This window comes from Balaenoptera borealis (genome assembly GCF_965194805.1).
Source record: "Balaenoptera borealis genome assembly, chromosome: 4".
NCBI classification, from domain to species: Eukaryota; Metazoa; Chordata; class Mammalia; order Artiodactyla; family Balaenopteridae; genus Balaenoptera; species Balaenoptera borealis.
In genome coordinates, this window is record NC_138861.1 from 84,968,214 (window position 1) to 84,984,901 (window position 16,688).

General features: G+C 45.9%; 1 protein-coding gene across 5 annotated transcripts in view; it reads left to right on the forward strand.

The window, feature by feature from the left end:
- The first annotated feature begins 6,619 nt into the window (after positions 1-6,619).
- The window catches only part of APBB2 (amyloid beta precursor protein binding family B member 2), a 360,572-nt gene continuing 350,503 nt past the window's right edge, over positions 6,620-16,688 (forward strand). For 3 of the 5 annotated variants that reach the window (XM_082390542.1, XM_082390534.1, XM_082390532.1), the window contains exon 1: positions 6,629-6,830. The gene's annotated coding sequence lies outside the window, so the exon portion shown is untranslated. Of the gene's footprint in view, positions 6,831-16,688 lie in introns of all 5 variants that reach the window. The other 2 variants (XM_082390548.1, XM_082390549.1) reach the window with 1 other exon arrangement.

The window sequence follows — 16,688 nt, forward strand, 5'->3', positions numbered from 1 at the left end:
CAATTAACTGTTACTGAACCGAACTTGGGTCCACTCACCCACTGCACAGCAAAGCCAACTTACTGACACCAGGTCGTGTTAAAGGAAAGCACACCATTTATTTGTAGGGTGCCCAGCAAGGAGTGTGAGTGGCTCATGCTCAAAGGCCCTGAAATCCCCAGTGGCTTTCAGTGAGGGGTTCTTAAAGGCAAGAACTGGGGTGAGGGCTGAAGGGTGTGTGAGTTTTTTTCTATCTGGTTGGTGAAGTAACAGGGTGAAGTTTCAGGAATCTTAATCATCAACCTTCTGAGTTCCAATCAGTCTGGGGTCTACATGCTTATAGTCACCAGTCTCCACCTGGGTGGGTCAGGGGCGGGGGCCTTAGTTCCTGTAGAACAACTTAAAGAGTGTCAGAGTGTTATGTATATCCCTTAAGGAGGAAGTAGGACTCTGTTTTCTTGCTGAATTATTGTCATTATATTTCTTGTTTAACTACCTTTACTTTGTTTCTGCACTCTCTCAATTCTCTAGTTAGTAACTGCTTATGCCTATTCTTTGGAACTCAGGGAAGGCCTAGGAGACTAAAGCTTTTTTCTGTAAACAAGAAACAGGTGACTCAGAGGGGCTTTTGTACCTTGGAGGGCCCTGCAGTGCCCTGCTCAGTTTCATAACATGTGTAGTACACTCAAGGAGGAATCTTGGTCTTTAAAGAGAAGTATGATTTTGAAAAGTGCACAAGGTGAATGGATAAAGCAGGGAGTCTAAAGTAAATAGCATAAGCAAAGGCACAAAAGCATGGAAGTACATGATGTTTGCCAGTGAGTGATCAAGCATGGGTAACACATCAGGGGGTGGGAGAGTTGGGGAGGGGATAGGCCCTCTTTCCATTTTTGGTGAATCCCCTATTGTATGAATTTGGGTTGTGGGAGGCCCTACCTCCCAATAGGGAATCTGAAGGGAGGCAAATGTTCCCTCTCTCTGCCTTCTGGCTGCTGAGGCATGGGCGTGTGACCTTAGATATTTCCACCTGTGAACTTGAATAGGGAGACTGTGATGCCACCAGTGGCATGGTGGTGTAGCTAGGATTTAAACCTGGGTAGCCCGAACACAGCGTCTGTCACGGATGAGCTGGTCATCACTTTTTCGTAGGAGAGTTGGCTAAGATTTTGTACTAGAGATAATAAGAAAGAATAAGTAGGATTTTGCCAGGTACAGAATACATAAAAGGGTCAGTTCAGCTTGAGAAGGGTGTGTGCAAGGGCAGAGAAAAGAAAGGCCATTACCTATTCCAGCAATGCCTCATGGAGCATTGGTTGTCAGTGCAGGGGGTGTACTGGGGGCGCGGAGGTGGGGAACGGGTGGCCGAAAGGGAAGTTGGTAATAGAGGAGTCCAAATATAGGTTGGAAATGGAATGGGGGCGGGACGGTCATGTGAGTCCTTAGGTTTAGTAGTTTTTATCCTTAAGCAACTGGAAGTCATCAGTAGTCTTAAGGAAAGGGAGTGACATCATCAGCGTCGTTTTTTAGAAGGATCACTCTGGCAGCAGCACAGAGGAAATGCTTGGACAGGGAGTGATGAGTGTCCCTAAGGTCAGTCAGCAGGATACTGAAACAGTGCATGAAAAGCCAATGAGGACAGTGGGAGTGGGACAGAGAAGAAGGCCCAGATTTGAGAAACATCCCTGAGGCAGAAGCAACAGGGCTTGGTGACTAATTTGATGCGGGTGGTTAAGGAGGAAGGAAGAATTGAAGATGACTGAGATTTCTAGTTTGGAAACCTGAGTAATTGGTGATATCATTAACTGAAATAGGAATGGAAGGAAGGAAATCTCTGTGAGGCCTACCAGAAGATTTATATGTGTTATTTCATTTAACCCTAAACAAACCGATGATGAAAAGATTAAGATGCCCATTTTGTAGATAAGAAAATCAAGGTTCAGTGAGGTTGAGTAACTTGCCAAGATCACACAGATGATAAATAAAAGAGCTGGAATGTGAAATAAAGTTTTACTCCAAAGCCGGTATCTTTCCATGATGGTATTCTACACTCTGACAACAATTTTAGTTTGGAAAAATAGGACTAAAGCTCAGAGGAAAGCTAGATAGAGCTAAAAACATGGTTCCTTTCAGAGGAGGAAATGATTAAGAATGAGGAGAGATTAAAGTCTTACACTATTGGGATAAAGGACTAGAGCAGCACTGTCCAATAAAATTTTCTGCAGTGATGGAAGTATTTTATACTTGTGCTGTCCAATATTGTAGCCATTAGCCCACACGACTATTGAACACTTGAAATGGGGCTAATATGACTGAGGAACTGAAATTTTAATTCTAATTATAATGAATATAAGTTAAAAAACCATATGTGGCTAGTGACTATCCCATTGGACCGTTTAGAACTAGAGAAACCAGCCAGACATGGAGACAGTCCATCAGAGAGGCCTTGTTGGTAACCCCAAAAATCACTAGGTATCTGATCATCCGCCTTATATCTGTGGGTAAGATTGGTCATAAGTTTGGGGACTGTACATCATTAATTAGGAAGGGGTTCTTTCCTACTGCAGACAACAAATTAATTTTACCAAGTCTTATTTTTGGAAGGAGAGTAAGTACAATACTCCACTCCTTTCTTTTCTTTTCCCTTCCCTTCCCCTTCCTTTCCTTCTTAGTGCCGCACCGTGCAGCTTGTGGGATCTAAGTGCCCCAACCAGGGATTGAACCCACACCCTTGGCAGTTAAAGCGCGGAGTCCTAACCACTGGACTGCCAGGGAATTCCCCCCACTACCTTTCTTATATGAGACAAAAATCACAGTCATTTTCTCAGTATTTGCATTTTTCTGTACAGAGTGTTACTTAAGAGCTCAAGCTCCAGGCAAACACCTGGGTTCAAATCCAAGTTCTGCCACTGAACCGGTTTGTTGTGCCTTGAGTTAAATTACTTCACATTCTCAAACTTCACTTTTACTACCTGTAACATAGGGATAACAATAGTACCTAACTCACAGAGTAATTGTGAAGATTAAGTTAAATAACCTATGTAAAACGCTTAGCCAGTATCTGGTACTGGCTTAGCACCCACTACAGGCTGGCTATTCTGTAAATAGTACCTTATTGTAATGTTTGCACTTTGCACCTCTGTGTTTTGACATTTACTTGACTCTGTTTTTGCATAAGTGAAGGTATTCTCCCAGATCTCTAAATGTCAGAACATTCCAAAAAAGAAATACACATTCATCAAGATAAAAAGGTGGGTAGGGTTCTGAAAATTCTTGTTTGCAGTTATTTTTGTATTTCACTTTGATTTCTGTTTTGATAAAGTACTTTAAATCAGTACAGTGGAAAATCTTAACCCTGATATTTTGTTGTGATCATTAAAATTCCCTTAGTTTAACCTCAGTTCATACACCACATGATCATGCAAAAATACTAGAAGCTCTAAATGTTGACTCAAAAGATTTCTTGATGTCTGGAAGTTCTGAAGAATGTCGTACCGCTGTAATTAAGATATTTAATGCCTAGTCTCTGATTATCTTAGAAGTAGTTGTATAGGTTGTATAGTGGTTGGATAAATCAAGTACTCTTTAAAGACTAATGACTTCAGAAGTAGGAACAAGTAATAGGATCTCTTTTGTTGCCATCGATTTTGTACTTGGTAACCTTTGGACTGAAAGCATTGTGATGTAGTCTTGCACTTTGTATAGTGTTTATGCAAATAACAAATGTATCTTTTCATTAGATTGGGATGTCAAGAAATCTGTGTTCAAGTGCCACTTCTGCTGAGTTGTCTGTTGAGGAAAAGCCATTCACCTCTTTGGGCCACAGGTCCTCTGCAGCATCTAAGAGTTGATCCAGACTTGATTCTAGAATGATCTCCTAAGTATCCTTCCAACTAAAATCCCTTGAATCTGCCTTTTCTTTCCCCCTTTGGTCTCAAAAGACGTACACAGGTAATTTTTACTTCCATGCTTTTATAAACATGCTCTTGGAATATTTCATTTCCTTGGAAAACAATTCATGGATGAGTCGGCATGACGTGAAAACAACCCACAATAGATATCAAAATTGCATGAGGTGGTGAAACGAAAAATGATTTTCTTTGTAAACCGAAATGATGAGGTACAGAGAAACCAATGACTTATTTGTAAAATGCGTGGTGGGAGGCTCTAGGCAGCAGAGCTAACGTGCTGTTACTTATGTAGCAGCGCGGGGGGAGGGGGAGAGGGCCCAGGAGTCCTCTCCATACTGCCTGAAAACGGCTATGACTGTAAACGTTCCTTTCCGTGAGGGAGAAAGAAAATGTGTGTCGGGAGGCGGAAGAAGGAAGCAAGCAAGCAAGGAAGGTTAAAAGCTCCCCCCAACCCCATCCTCTCTGGAAATAATACATCATTAAGGGAATTTCCTCCTGCAGCCACGGAACGTTCTGTGGCCGTTTCCACGTCACTATTAGGGGCAGCCAGGGATTTTGCTTTTTCTGGCGGTGACTTCCCAACTCCTCCTGCGGGTCCCCTGGGGGTCGCCGAACGTCGCCCTCCGCCCGGGGCGAAGTCGAGCGGCGAGGAGGCTCGCTAGGCAGGCGGGTGGCGCAGCGGCCGGGAGAGGGCGCAGGAGCGTTTCCTGCGTGAGCGCGGCCGCCGGGCCCGTTTCCGGAAGGCTGATTGCATCAGGTGTGGAGCTCGGCGCCTCCTCTGCCCAACCTGGCGGCCACTGCGCCTGCGCGCGTCGCCCCGCCCCGCCCCGCCGCCGAGGACTCCACTGCGGGTTTTCCTCCCGGTCCCGAGGAGATCAAGCCTGGAGGGGCGGGCGTCGTTTACTGCCCCGGACCCCCGAGAGTGGGGATGGCGGGGCCGGACTCCTGGGGAGCTGTGGAGTCCGAGGGAATAGAGTACCTGCGGAAAGAGGAACTGCCTGGAAGGCTGGTGGCGGGTCCCGTCTCTGCTGCTGACGGGAGGGCTGGTCTTGGGCTAATTTCCTCGCCTCTCTAGGCCTGAAGGACATAGGCTAGAACTAAAAGGCGTTACAGTTAAGAGTCTGCATTTTCCCAAAGTAGGTTAAACTGCGGCCCCCAACTATCCGTGGTGCACGAACTCCATAGGCGGATCTTGGGGTGCAGAGACTCAGCCCCAAGGATGGGCACTTTCATGGATTTATAGGGATTTCTCAGTGGCAATATTGTTTTTGCGTTGCGGAAGAAGTGACGTGATTGTTGGCCTCCAGATTGGTCTGAGGGAAATTGTTCGTGGCAGAGGTTTGGGGGTGCAAATGCCAGAAACCCCTCTTCCACAAGGCAGCTTTCCCCTACCACTCATTCCTTCCAACCCCACTCGAGTGTGCGTCAGGGTTCCATTATACACCTATACACACCTAGTAGATTTCCCTCCTAACACTCTTCATGTTTGAAATGACATTTTTGAGTGATTATTTAATGGATTTCTGACCACCTCGCTGGACTAAGCTCTATGAAAGCAGGGGTCTAGGCTTTTTTTTATTCACTGCTATCCCCAGGCTAACCATAAGATCTTGTGCGTCCTCAATAAATTCATGATGTCGAAGGAAAAACGTCATGCCGGCCCCAACTGCATCGAGTCCTCTCATGAAGAATAAGGACCGGTGGGGTGTGAGTTTGCTGTTTGAGGAAGGAGTGCATTCTGGAGGTTTGGCAAGAGGATGAGTGAGGAGGAGCCATTACTTTGTAGTTACTATTAAATTACTTTTAGCACAATCCTCCTGAAGGAGATAGTAGGTAAGGCTGTGTGTAGAGCAGTGGTTCTCCAAGTGTGGTCCTCAGACCAGCAGCACCAGCATCACCCGGAAAGTTGTTAGATGTGCAGATGCTTGGGCCGCATCACAGACCTACCCATTCAGAGACTCTGTCCAGCAATCTGTTTCCAAAAACCCTCCAGGCGATTCTGACGCAGGCTCAACTTTGACCACCGCATCGGTGAAGAGCAACCCCAATGATGCTTTGGGGACGTTATTCACAGTGTCTGGGGCAGAGCACTGATTACTACCTATTGAGTGTCCATTCTTATCAGGACCTTGCTTGTCTGTTTAAATTTGTTAAAATTTAGTTAATATTCCTAGAGGTGAAAAGGAAATTATGTTTCCCCCCTCCTGCAGGTGTGTTTCTTCCTTGAGGCGATCTTGCTGTGATTTTCACATCAAGAAATGGTGTGTGTGTGTGTGTGTGTGTGTGTGTGTGTGTGTCATATGCCTGGGGTTCTAGATAAGGAGACAAAAGGAAGGAGAAGATCTCGCCTACAAGTTGCAGCTGGATGGGCGTGGGCAGCTCTCATCTGAGGACATTTTCCTGTTATAAGGGAATGCAGACATGTGGGAGAAAAGACTAGCCAGGGATAAGGTTACCTTTTGGTGCAGACAGACGCCGAGCCTCATGGAGGGGTTATCATACCGGGATGCATCGCTTTGGGTCTCGACACTCTGGCCCGCATTGCCTCCCTGCTATCTTCTCAGATGATAAGGGGAGCGCGAGTTCGAGAGGCCCCAAAGCCTCTGCCTGCAGGGGTCGCTCTAGGAGCGCGGCCCGCCCCCTCCTTCCAGGCCCCCGCCCCCGGCCCCGCCTTTCTCGGGATCCGCCCCCGCCCGGTCGGGCCCCTCCAGCCTCTCCGCGCAGCCGCCGCCAAAGCCCGGAGAAGTGGAATCTCGCCGGCGCCGCTCTCTGCGCGGGACTCATGGAGCGGAACTGGGCATGCTCAGTGGCCAAAGCTAGTCCTGGTCTCAAGTAGGAAGCTCGTGCGCTGTACCCGCAGCTGATCCTGGCGCTCCCGGCAGGGCGAGACTGGAGCAGAGCTGCCGGGCGCCGGAGCCGAGGCGAGCGCCGCGCGCACCGCCGGTGAGCCTCGCTTTCTTCCTTGCTTTTGCTCTCGACCCCGGGGGCGGCCCGGGAGTACTGGTGAGAGACCTGGGCAGCGGCAGCAGCTTGCGGCGAGTGGCTGCGCGTAGCCGGGGCGGCTGCTCCTCTCCTCCCGGCCCCGAGGGCTACGCGGCCACTGCCGCTCGCCCAGCCGCAGCCACAGCTGCAGCAGCTGCCACCGCATCTGCAGCGGGCGTCTGCTGCGGAGTCCCGTGCGCCCTGCGCCCGCGCCGCAGGGCTGGGTGGCACGGCGCCCGCGGGCTCACTCCTTGACTCCATCCCTCTGGCTTCTCGGCGCCCTCTTTCCATCGGCAGCCGGGGCTTTGCAGGGCCTGGGGCGGGGGAGACAGGGTTGGAGGGGGTGCGCCAGGCGGGGGCTGCGGAGGGGAAAAGTGAGGGTGGGCGCCGGCGGGGAAGAGCTCACACCCCCTTGCCCTGGCACCGGCCTCCTCTGTGCGGCTGGGCTCTCCCCGTGCGGCAGCGCGCTCCTGCCGGGGAGTTGAAGACCGAGCTGGCTTATAGGGGATTCAAAGGGGGAAAAGTTCATTTCCCCCTCGGAGGCAGGGAGCGTTTTAACTAGAAAATGGCTGTGCGAAGGGGACCGAATCAGGGAAGCTGGTCCTGAAATCCCCTCTGCTGCCCGCCGGGCGGAATGGAGGGTTGAACGCTAGAAATGACATTTGTGCGATGAAAAAGATTGCTGGACGGAGGGAGGGGTGCGGAGTCCCATAGAAACAATGAAAGGTGGTCTTGATGTCGGCGGAGAGGTCTAGAACTGAGGGGTCAGGGGCCAAGGGCCGAAGGACCGTGGGACCTGGATTTAAAAAATCATACATTAAAGAAACCAGATTTAGAGTTGTGGCCGTTTTGTAGTCAAGTTCAGCGCTGTTTAGAGCCATGACTGTCCCAGACGGTTTTGGATGGATGGAGTGGTTGGGGAGGACCAACACTGAGAGGAGAATAAGGTCAGTGTCGGAAGCTCAGACAAGATTGGGCGCAGGTTTTTTAGAAGTCCCTCCGTCACTGGCTTTACATTGCGCCTGATGACTTAGGTAAAATACCTAAAGAATTATCATAAAATGATGCCAGCAGTGGTGTTTGAATTCCAAGAAATGAAGAAACTTTGTGAGGTTGGCATTGGTTTGTCATTTGTTTTAATATTTCACTGATTTAAAAAGCAAGCAGTGGCATCCTGATCCGTTATTCTGGATTTGGTTCTCTTAAGTCTTTGGTTTATTTTCCTTGTCATGGATTTATACTTCAAATCTTGTCCTTAAATGGCCATGATAATTAAGAATATCTGAATTCGGGTAGATGGCCTTTCAGGAAGGGGGATTTCTTTATGAAGCCGCTTTGTTGTGTTTTCAGTTTGTAACTTGAAAGCAGTTATTTGTTCAACAGTTGTTTATCGTAACTTGCACAGTCCTAGAAATGGAACTGTTTTGAAAGGATGACATTTGTCAGGAGAATGAGGAACGTCCGCGCTGGGGGAAATGCTGAAAGAACACAGGTGGCAGTAGAGTACAATGGTCCGGTAGTCAGAACACCTGGGGAAAACAGATGCAAGGTTTCTATAGCTGTCCTTTGGTCATCGGCTTACTATATAACCTCGAAAAATCACTCAGGGTCTTCCTAGGCTGGGCTTGGTCTAGATATTTGCTCAGGGCCTTTGAGAAAGAACTCTAAAGTTGAGATCCTTTTCTAGGGAAGGTGTTTACTTTTTTCATTCTGTCTTCAAAAGGATACTTTTAACTAAGTAATTCATCTGCAGGGAGCCAGCATGGTCCCCTTTTCTGAAACTTTTATAAAGTGGTAGTGGAAAAACTCAAGCTAAAGTGTGAAAGACTGGCTTTTTACAGTTAACTGGGGTAATAAGAATACTGACTACAGAATCATTTAGGAAAAGTCTACTAAATAGTGCAAGAATCCACGTGTACAAAGATAAAATATTTTAAAACTTAACTCTTTTTATGTCATGTTTCAACTTTTTGATGACCTTTTTTTTTTCTGCCACCAGAGAAACAACAACAAACATCAGATTCCTTTTTTCCCCTCTCTTTTCTGTTACAGCAGGAATTAATACTGAAAGGCTTGCCATTGTACTAGAACAGTGTTATGTTAATTATCCTCATTTCAGGATATCTAAATTTGTCTTTTGAGAGAAATGGAATGTTGTCTCTCTATACCTTCTTCAGTTATGCTTTTAAAATATTCAGTACCCTGATGATATAACTCCTTAAATTTTCCAGGGGCACAGGATAGACTTTTAGTAAAGTATTGTAAGAAGATATTACTACTTATGTGGGTGATGCTTATTTTCCTATCCCAAGTTAAGGAAAATACCATTTGTTCATTATTTACTATGTGTCAAGTCTGATATTGAGCTTCGTACATATCTTACGTGTCAGCATCTTTGACATAAACGTCAGCTTCCCAAGAAAGTCCCTCTGAGGATGTGGACAGTCCTTTGCTTGTACAGCAATAGAACTTCAAAGGTTTATTTTATATGAGACTATCTTCAACTGTTTTCATTATTATTCAATAAGCATTCTCTTGTAAAACATATTTGTTATTTAGAATTAGACTTGATTGGAACAGCATGTCTTCAAAATGATTTGAATGTTTTTAAGAAGCCTCCATCCAGGTTTTAAAAACTGTTTTATGTTCATTTATTTTCAACAATGTTGTACTACCAACAAATAAATGTAAGGAAGATAAGCCCAGATTACCCATTTTAATTTTATTTGTTATTAGTGCATATTCTGCATGTTGATATGTGTTGATGGTGTTTCTTTCGGTTGAAATAGTTAGTTTGTCAAAGGCAGAGTGACAGATTCTCCATAATAAAGGGTCTGGTGGGATTTGACGAAAAGACCAGCAACCAGGGACTCCCAAGACTTGCCTTCTGGGCCAGGGTCGTCCACTACTTAAATTTACTGTGTGACCTTGGGAAAGTCAGTTCACTTCTTTGGATCTCAGTTTTCCCATCTGTAAAATGAGAGTGTAACAGTAGAAAGCACCCTCTGGGTGTCTGTTGAGCCTTCATGTCCCAGCCCAGGGGCCTGTGATGCATCCATTTGGAAAGGGGGACTATAGATAAAACCTTAGATGAAGCCGATTTTGTTTCACTAAGTCTGGCCTGTCCTGCTTTGTGGAATGCCCTTCCTTTTTTTGGCCAATTCCTACGTCTATTTTGGTTTTTATTTGTCAAAGGATGGTTGTCATAACATTAACTCTTTGTGGCGCTGCCAGGTTTAGGTAGGAGATAGGTAATGATTAGATTTGGGTAGAGCGCCGTAGATATTTGAAACTGTTTTATAGCATCTTCTGAGGAGACACTCTGCTCTTGGGCATGCAGGTAATCCAAGGAATAAGTCTCCTCTGGGGCTGTAGAGGACGCTGCCCTGTACCTTGGTTGCTGGGGCCCACCCATGTGAAATTTGGACAAACTTTTCCCATGTCCCTGTCCTGTCGATTCAGCTGTTGATCAGAATTGTAGCCCTTGGTCTCTGGAATAAAATTATCATTATCAGTTCATGTTAGCACCATCGCTGTATTGAGCAGGTGCTGTATTGGTCTGCTGCCGTAGTAGCAGGAGTGATGGCTGTCGGAATGCAGCTACGTGAACTTTTCTTTTGGCAAGCTATGATGATGGGGCAGAGAGCAAAGGAAACCTGGTGTTTGTAGTGTACTTTGCTTTTAAGATGGTCACAAAACTCAGCCTCATTAACGTTCAAGTGAGGCAGGTGAAGAGAAGCCAGAGTTGTCAGCGTTTAAATAAGTGATAATAAATAGACAGTAAGTCTAGAGCTTCTGGTCACAACTAGGCTCCAGTGTTGCTGGGCCCGTGGTAGGAGCGGGGCAGTAACTGCGAACACCAGGTGAGAGCTGGAAGAGAGGAGGGACATGGAGGCTAGAAAGTCAAGTCATCGCAACTCGGCAAGAAGTAAGAAGCCTTGATCGGTTTAAAGGTATCAGAGGCCATTGGGTGTAGAGTTACAGGAGACATTCCCTCTGTACATAACCGTATTTCCATAATATTTGAATCCTACCTAGTCTTCTAAGCATTGAACAAATGCTAGGACAGGCATTACTTTTACAAGCAGGAAAAAAGTCACAATTTATCATTTATTGGTGTATAAAATGTGCAGATTCATATGGACAGCTATGGAAAGAGAACATGGGAAAAATGAACGGTATGGGATTATGGATTAAGGTTTTTCTTTATTGTTTGTGAATGATTTGGTCATTGTAAATAAAGCGAACCATTCTATCCTTTGCCTCTTGTGAAAATCTTGCAAAATTTTGTCTGCTAGGCGATAACAGGTTTTTGCAGTGTAACTCTCCTGGAAAGTATGCTTCAGGAATGCTTGGAGTAGGAGGCAGAATGGTTTGTTTTGATTTTTACCTTACAAGTTGACTAAAACGAATGCACTTTTGGAACTGAGCTAGGAGAAGTGTGTGCTTTGGAGGACAAGGTTGGGGAGAACTTGCAGAGCTCCAGAGAGTGAAGGGAAACGCTGTTGTTGAAGAAGGAAGACTTGGCATTACCGGTGGTATGGAATGCAGCGTTTCCCAAATCGCTGCCCTATGAATCAGAGCTTAGTTTCTACACAATATAAAAGTAACTGAGTGTCTACTATGTGCACATCACAGTGCTTGGGCTGTTGTCTGTTGGTGAGGTTTCCACTCTCCTTATCCAAGTGATGATGATGACGGTGTAGTGAATATTTCATAATGTGTTCAAATTAGATGTGTCCTTTTCTCTGAGATTATATCATTCGGATATGGGGGTAAGATTTCTTTTACAAATTGATGGGAATATTTTTATTTGGCAGCTTAATGGTCCATGAAATTGATAAGTCTGGGAATCTGGGCCTGAGATGTAGGGAGCTCTGCCCTCAGGATCAAGTTGAATAGTGGAGGCCCCGCCAAACTGGAGCTTCTGGGTGGGCTGATGGTGCCTCCAGGCCTTCCAGGAATGTGGAGTCACTGGTACGGACCCAAGGTCCTAGGAGCTGAGAAGAAGCTAATTTTGAAAGTGCTCTGGGAACCAGCGAGTATTTTTGAATTATAGCCCAAGAATGACAAGGAAAACGCCAAGATGAAAGACAAGGTTCTGAGAGAGCAGGAAGGACAAGGGACTGAAATGTGAATTTTAGCAGGCTGGGCTACAAAATGACAGATCTTGGTTTTTGTTTCTTTGCATGCAGGCCTCTTTTTGCCCAAACAGCATGCTTTAGCAATTCAGGATTGGTGATTCTAGGAAATGCTGATGGAGTTACAGCCATAGAACCGGGAGTTGTGTTATAGCCGGCTTGGTTTGGATCTCTGCAGTGCCATGCTCTCCAGGGTGAGCCTTGATAAGTCACTAGAGGAAGTTTAAGAATAATTTGCTCATGGAATTGGTATTATTCACCTTTAGTTTGAGTTGCTGTTAGTGGGTGGGAGGAGAGGAAAAAAAAAAAACCCAAATTATTTTTGAGTTTTAAATAGTAGCTTAAGAAAATAGGTTATGTATTTTCAGATAATACTTAAAAAATCTGTGCTTAGTAATATCTGGATCTCACTGGTCGTAATAATAATATATTATTAATAGTGGATCTCTTTGTGCAAAGAGCTTTACAGCTGTTACCCTATTTAATTCTTACAAAATACTGTAGTGCTATTCCTATTTTAGAGATAAGGAAACTGAGGTCCTTTTCACTAAAGGCTGCACAGTGAACAGTGATGCTAGCCTTGGAACTGTAATCAACACAGAGGAGTCTATGGGTTGCTGAGGAACTGACAAGGTGAAGAAATAACATTTATTAATTAAGGGCCACCTCTGCCTGGTGCTATACAGGAAACATTTCACTTTGTCTTTTGGGGTACCCTCTTTTTTTTCCCCTTTTTATAGGTGAGGAAACTCTGGTTCAGAAACATTAAAGGACTCACCCAGGCCCTAAACAAAGCCTGTATTGTTATTTCCACCACAACATGAAACTTTCCTAGATTCAGCCTTTGGGAGAAGGTGAAAATTTCTCCTTTTGTCCATTTTCAAAATCCCGTTAACCTAAATCTGCATGCTTAGTGGTGGAGCTGTTGCCTCCAGAGTATGGCCCCCATGTGCATTTCTTTCCTCTGAACACAAATTGAATAGTTGGAAAATCCAAATATAATTTCTAAATATGTCTGAAACTAAGGGTTGCTGTGTTGAATCTCTCTGGGCAGATTCCAGTCTAGGATATTTCTGTTGTAAATAAAATACACCAGAATCTGATTAGTTGTCACATGCCAATCATGAGGCAGTGTTGGGGTGACAGAGGCCTTTGATGACTTCAGAAAGTTGACGTGAGGATTTCAGGGCCTCTTCAGCAGCCCTGAGGCTCACTTGAGACTTCTGGCTGCTAGAGAGAGGATGGTGGGTACCCCTTTCCGGGAGCATCAAGCTCCTGCTTGATGGCTTTGTTCTTACCTTCTGATCTTCATTTGGTTTCCCAAGTAGACCTTTGTCCTGGGCAGTAGAGTCAGCCGGCAGACCTGCCACATTGAGTGTCTTGATTTGCTGGGCAGTACTCTGTATCAGTGGAAGTTATGAATAAATAGAATTTCCTTACGAGTTAGGTTTCTTGAGTTGATTCATTCTTGAGTGAACAAATACAACTGAATTTTTGAGTAGAACTGAGGCATGGTCTGGACTCACAGTGATCTCAGAGGGGCGTAGATACTTCGGGAAACACTGATTCAACCTTGCATTCTGAGCAGAACCTCTTATCCTCCCTGATAACCAAGCTTTATTTTTTTATACCTTTTCCAGATCACTAGTGCAGACAGACATGCATTCATTTGGGTACACTCAGAATCTTCGGCTTCGTTTGTCCATGCCTTTGTTCAGCAAATGTTTATTGAACACATACTTGGCGCCAGGTACAGTGGGAAGTTCAGGAAGACAGAAAGGAATGTACCAGAGTGTCAATATAAGGTGCTTCAGTAGAGGCATGTGTGTGAGACTCTGAGGGAGGGGAGAGTAGGGAGGCCTTACAGGCCTTATAGGAGCCGTAGCAAAGGACTATGGCAGAACCCGCTACAGAAAACCCTTCAGCTGTCTCCTTTTCCATTTTTCTTTGGCTTAGTGGAAGTGTTGTAGCCTGCTTCTTCTATCCAACACCTAGGGTTTGCCACTGCTTCTATAAAGGACCTAGAGATTTGGCCTTTTAAATCTCTGTAGCTGTGGTTCTCAGAGGGGGCAGTTTTGCTCTCCGGGGAACATTTGGCAGTACTCCCTGGAAACATTTTTGATTGTCATGATTGTGGAAGAAGTACTGCTGGCATCAAGTGGGTGGAGGCCCAGGATGGTGCTAAATATCTTGCAGTGTGTGCACAGGACAGCCCTATGGGGAGGCAGTTGGAATTTGGTGGTTACCAGCCAGACTTTTAGGATTCCAGTACTGCTCTGCAATTTCATAGCCATGTGATGTCGGACACCACAGTTACACTTGGACAACAGAATTACACAGTGCCTCAGTTTCCTCATAATGTGGTAGTTACGAGGATTTCGTGAGGTAAGGTATGATAAGGGCTTACGACAGTTCTTGGGGGAGTTCCCTGGTGGTTTAGTGTTTAGGATTTCGGTGCTTTCACTGCTGTGGCCCGGATTCAATCCCTGGTCGGGGTAAGCCATGCGCCGTGGCCAAAAAAAACAACAAAAAAACCCAGAACAAACAAACAAACAAACAATACTTGGCATAAAGTAAGACCTTAACAGCTATTATTATATTTAGTTTTAAGCAAAAACTTTAACTTTTGTCTCTGAAGAGCTTGAGTTTGGAGAATCCAGGACAGCTGAGCTTATGGCACCGCCTCTCAGTATGCTTTGGGGTAAGAATTGACCATTGTTTTTGTTTCTCTGGTTCCTTTTTGTCCATGGGTTTTATTTTCCACTGTTACCACCTCTTGATTCTAGGACTTTCCTTTGCCTTTCATCCATTTTTTTTTCCCAGGGACCCAAATTTATGCCTTTAATGAACCTTCCCCCTAGAGGGCTGAGAAATATATTTATGATGTTCCTTAGCTCTGTCTATTTTGGGAATGGTGAGAAAACGGGAAGCAGGTCAAGGGAGATGTTGCATTACTTCCTGATTGTCACAGCTCCCTTCTTTATAAAATTCCATGCAGGATTGAGAGGCAGGTGGTACCGCCTGCTTAGTAACTCTTCCCTCTACGCCCACCAGCTCCACCCCCAAGTTAGGTGCCTGCTATTTCCAAAATACCCTGTAATTGGGTCACAACATTATCTGCCTGCTGGAAATAATTTCTAAAAATCAAAGTAAAGACTCAGTCTGTCTCTGAGGGATTTGAAATGTCTCTGTCCTCTACCTCTGGGCTTTGCAGAGTTGTTCTGAAAACAAAAGAAAGCAGGCTTATTATCTCGATTAGGTGGCAGTCTCTCTGTGGCCTAGAGCTGTGTCATATTTTCACTTGCAAATGCACTCAAACCATGGTCTTTTCTGACTTTCAGCAGGAAGGTGAGCTTGTGGACTCCACACAACAGATCAAATTTACTGTTGAATTTTTATAACGTGATTGACTTGTAAAGGTTTTCATTCAGTGTTTTGAATAGTATCAACAGACTAGAGAAAAATTAAGTTCAGTTGATATAGGTTTCTGATTGCCTTCCCCATGACACTGTCCTCTCTCCCCTGAATGACAGCAGTGGCCTCTCAGTGGCCTCTCGGCTTGTCCAGCTCCATTCAATCAGTTTGGCTTTCCAAGTGTTGGGCGCCGTTCCAAACGATGCACATAGAAACTGACCGGGATGGCCACTGCCTCTGAGAGCTAAAGAACTAGCTACGGTAAAATGCGATGTGTGCTTCCCAGATCAGCATCTGCTCTGCATGGGTGTGGGGTGTGTGTCAGGCAAGCTTCCCAGGAGAAGAGATGCTCCATCTATCCCACCGCACACCTGGCCCCTCTGTCTCTGCAGCTGCGTAAGGCGCCCCTGACTCCCAGCTCCGAAGTGTGCCTCCACTTCCTTCCCATCGCTATTGCCTCTCACCTAGGAGGCTGCATGCAGCTCCTTCTCCAGGGCCTCTCCTTGTTCGCAACACTGTCTCCGAGGTCATCTCTTGAAATCTGCAGGCCTGGGCACGCCCACCCCACCCGCAGGGGCTCCTCGCCGCCCTCAGGAGGAAGCCCAGCTCCTTGGCACCGCATCTGACCCCCTCGTGGCCTGCTTGCTCTGCATCTCGTGCTCTGAGGTCAGGCCTCACGGTATTTACAACGTGACAGTTTTCTCTGGCCTTTTATCCTATTCCCATCGCCTGCAACCATCCCTACCGCCTGTGGGCTCTTTACCTGCTAGACTTTCGTTCCGCCTTTCAGGAAGTAGCTTAATCTTCACCCACCTCACTGTGCGGCAGGGTGACCTGAGGGCTCATTAAAACACACGCCGTGGCTCCACCCCAGGGCTTCTGATCCCATAGGCCTGTGGTGTCTGTAGCCTGATGAAAGCTTGCACTTTAATGATTTCCCGGGAGATGCTGATTGTGCTTGTCTGGGGACTGCGCTTGGAACATGGTCACCTAGGACAGGGTGACTGGTTCTTCTCGCTCCCATGGTGAGCTCCTCACACCCACTTACATCCCACCTTTGTTAGCACACAGAATTGTAACCATTTACTTCCCTGGCTCCTTTTCTAGTCTGTAAGCCCTTGAGGGACAACACTGTGGCTTCTTCATCTTTGTGTTCCCAGTGTTTTGGAAGTCCTGGGTGCTTGATTAACATGTGTCAAAGAATGAGTATGTGAATGAACAAGAATGTTATCATTGGAGGCTTTGATAAATATGCCCCAGGACA